The following is a 4,493-nucleotide window of genomic DNA, read 5'->3' on the forward strand; positions in this document are numbered from 1 at the left end:
GCCAGCCTGCAGTCCAAATCTTTCACCCATAGAAAACATTTGGCGCATCATAAAACGGAAGATACGACAAAAAAGACCTAAGACAGTTGAGCAACTAGAATCCTACATTAGACAAGAATGGGTTAACATTCCTATCCCTAAACTTGAGCAACTTGTCTCCTCAGTCCCCAGACGTTTACAGACTGTTGTAAAGAGAAAAGGGGATGTCTCACAGTGGTAAACATGGCCTTGTCCCAACTTTTTTGAGATGTGTTGTCATGAAATTTAAAATCGCCTAATTTTTCTCTTTAAATGATGCATTTTCTCAGTTTAAACATTTGATATGTCATCTATGTTCTATTCATTTTGAAACTTCCACATCATTGCATTCCATTTTTATTTACAATTTGTACTTTGTCCCAACTTTTTTGGAATCGGGGTTGTGTGTGTGTGTGTGTATATACCTGTGAGTGTTTAGTCTATGTCTATTTCTTATCTAGAGTGTTTATATTGTTTATTTCAGTTATTCTATTTTTATTTCTTGCATTGCCTATTTGCACCGTGGGTCAGAGAGGACTGAAATTGCATCTGTGCTGTATGTCGAGCATGTATAGCATATTTGACAATAAAGTTGACTTGACTTGAGAGGAACATCAGGATACCAGATGAAGTACATGTGATTTTTAGGTATCACTGGTGATAGTGGTCATTTAAAAACAAGCAAACAAAAAAAAATCAATTATTCTGCATCAGTTGATTGGCGATATTCTTACAAGTTTTTTTTTTTTGTATTGGAATGGTTTACATTTATTTATGCAAATGAGGCTTTGTGTAATTAAACATATATTTGCATACTTAATAAGAGCATTGTTTTGAATGATGTTAGAATTAAAATGTGAATATCTTGCTATGAAGATACTTGCAAGAGGAAAAAAATCTTTAATGTTTAACCAAGAAAACATGCTGTTGTGTAGTAGTGTTCAGGAATCAGACACAGTCTCAGCATTTAAGTCTAAGCTGAAAACATATCCGTTTAGTCAAGCCTTTTGTTAATGGTGTTTATGAGGTAAAGGTGTAGATCTAGAGGGTCCTCAGACATAGAGTGTTTTGGTAAACTGGGATGTATGGATGCTGTCAGTCCCCACTCGCTTGCTCACTCGAGTTTGTTGACGGTGTAGTGGCTGCTGCTTTATGTCCTGGGGTTCCCTCATGCCTGTGTTACCTTCTGGCTCTCCCCTTTTAGTTATACTGTCATAGTTAGTTGCCAGAGTCTCTGCTTGTACTCAGTACAGTATGTATACTGTTCCTACTTATTGAGGTGACATTGGGCATTCCTAACAACCTGTGTCCCCCCCCAATCTGTCCCTCTGAGTTACATGTCAGTCCTGGGATCGAGATGCTGACCTCTTCTGCTCCTCGGACCTGCTTGATCCATCCTGGTGCCCTGTGTCTGGTTGGAGTCTCATCACATCGCTCCTGTGGAGGACGGCCCCATGAGGACAGTTGAAAGTCACACCTGGAGGACGCTCTGGACTCTTACAGTAATGCTTTTATGGCTGAGGACTACAGCTGACTTGCTAACTTTAGGACTGCAGTTGTCATGAACAGTTTTGCACTCAAGTTTCCATCAATGAAGAGTTTATAACATCAACAAAACAGTTTTAACTTCATGCTAAAACTGTTAATGTTACAGTCATGTTGTCTGTTGTTGCCCAAATGAGGATGGGTTCCCTTTTGAGTCTGGTTCCTCTCGAGGTTTCTTCCTCATGTTGTCTGAGGGAGTTTTTCCTTGCCAGCGTCGCCACAGGCTTGCTCATTGGGGATAGATTAGGGATAAAATTAGCTCATGTTTTAAGTCGTTCAAATTCTGTGAAGCTGCTTTGCAACAATGTTTATTGTTGCAAATAAACTTGACTGTTGTAAATTTCTTCTTCCAGCTGCTGGTTGCCACAGCAGATCATCCAATTTGTGATCTGCATATTTGATTTGGCAGAGGCTTTTTTTACACTGGATGTCCTTCTTGACAGACCCCTCCCCAATCTATCTGGGCTTGGCACTAAGTATGCACGGGCTTGTGCAACCCCAGTGACTGAGTATTTTTACCTAATCTACATGCCTTTGAACGGTGGGAGGAAACCCACACAGAACATGCCCCCGTCTGCCATGAGGCTTGAACCCATAACCTTCTTGCTGTGAGGCAACAGTACTAACCACTGCATCACCTGAATTTTTGTCAGTATAATATCTAATGTAAAAATCCAACAGTTATCAATACCTGGAAATTTCTCTGTAATATCCTAAATAGGAATTTATTCCTCAACAGGAATATGAACGAACATGTAAAATTTAATGATGAAAGTCATTTAGAAACAGATTTTTGGTTTTCAGTATACAGTAGAAAGAAATGATTTTGGTGAAAATTGTTTTTACGTGGCTCATGTGTTTTCACATCTAATAAGTGTGGTTTTTAAGGTGTATAAAGGAGACTGACATGCATGTCATAATGATGTATAACATAAGTAGCCCTGCACACCTGCTCATTTATGCAATTATCCAATCCACCAATCATGTGGCACAAAATCAAACAGATACACGCCAAGAGCTTCAGTAAATGTTCATATCAGTAACGTGACACATTTCATTCCAATTTCTAGCCATATCTGCTGGTGTTTTCTTTCCTTGTTGTTTTGAATTTACCATAAGCTGCTTTACAGGGAGGCAAGACGAGTCAGATTGTGTGTGTGTGGCGGGGGGGTGTCACTAGTTCTGTCACAATATCACCACATTATCATTTACATCTGGCAGCATGGTGGTGTAGTGGTTAGCACTGTCGCCTCACAGCAAGAAGGTCCGGGTTCGAGCCCCGTGGCCGGCGAGGGCCTTTCTGTGCGGAGTTTGCATGTTCTCCCCGTGTCCGCGTGGGTTTCCTCCGGGTGCTCCGGTTTCCTCCACAGTCCAAATAGCCCAAGAGCATTAGCTCAAAATTGAGTCCAACCTGGAACAAATTAGTAACAAGCTGAATTTTTCAGAATACCCTTAGGAATAACATACTAAAAGTCCCCAGGAATCCACCTTGTGCTCTCTGAGAAATTCAAGATGGCATCCAAAATGGCCGCCGATTGGAGATTTTTCAATATCTCAGGGATAAAACATAATATAAATGCAATTAAAATGTTAAAATTACATGTTCTCTCATACAAGCAATGCAAATTCACCATTGTCACACTGTTAAAATTAAAATTAACCAAGATTACAAGGTCATTAATGTGGAAATTACATGGAATTTGATGGTTGACATGATTAACAGATTAGCTTAGTAGGCTACCTACATACATGAACATAATGTAAAACAACAATTAGACATCAATTTCCTTAACATTTAGTGCATCTTTAAGCTTTGATAAAATATTAAAGGGAAATTAAATTTGAGAACTCTATCTTCTAAAACTACAATGGCAAGCTGTTTCAGTAGTACACTTCAACATTCCGGCGACTTTCATGACAAAAAGGTCTGCCTCAATAAAAGCTCTTGCTTATAAACAATGAGTAGACTTAAACACTTCTCAGTGCCTCAGTTGTAATGCTTGGACCTTTGTTGTACCATCAGTGAAGTAGGGAATTTATTCAAGCTTGTTTAAGGGTGGAAAAAAAATTAATCTGAGTTTCTAGCGCCAGTCTTTACTACTAGCAATGCCAGTGTGTTCGGACAAAAAATGACTAAACTCAGCATGACCTTTTAAAAATGACTGAACTCAGCATGACCTTTTAACATGCCATTTTTCACCACCAATTTACTTCAATTAATATTAATGAAAATAAGTGCTCCAACCCCTAGTAATTGTGTTTGTTGTTTTGTGAACAGAATAGGATGATACGGAGTGAACGAGTAACCAATGGATCCACACTATACACAAATATACTGTTATAATGTGCACATTGTTATTATATAATGTTAATACACAATGTAAATTAATACACATGTTGGAATTTACTCTCCTACCCTACAAAACATATATTCTGACCTTTTAATTGCATTAACATTTTGTTTTGGGCCTGAGATATGGGCAGATCTCCATTTGGCGGCCATTTTGGACGCCATCTTGAATTTCTCAGAGCACAAGGGGGATTTCCAGGGACTTTTAGTATGTTATTCCTAAAGGTATTCTGAACATATTCTGAAATTTTCAGCTTGTTACTAATTTGTTCCGGGTATAACCCTATTACTCCTGGGCTATATGTCCCACCAGGTGCAGTCTAGAATCACTTGCTAAAATTCTGGCAGTCCTGCACAAATATACATCAAATGAATGAGAAATCAAAAGCCTTCATTTGGATTCAAAAAGTTCTCACGCTTTCTCTTTGATTTTTGTGCCATGCTTCCACCTAGAGGCTATAAGCATGCACACACTGCAGGAATAACATCAACTGTGTACAGTAGGTTTGTTTAAAGCATCAGTAGGTATGGAGTTACCATCCACCCACCTACGCCTGAGTAATTACCATGATAAAACATA

This window comes from Neoarius graeffei, chromosome 13 (genome assembly GCF_027579695.1).
Source record: "Neoarius graeffei isolate fNeoGra1 chromosome 13, fNeoGra1.pri, whole genome shotgun sequence".
Taxonomy (NCBI): Eukaryota; Metazoa; Chordata; class Actinopteri; order Siluriformes; family Ariidae; genus Neoarius; species Neoarius graeffei.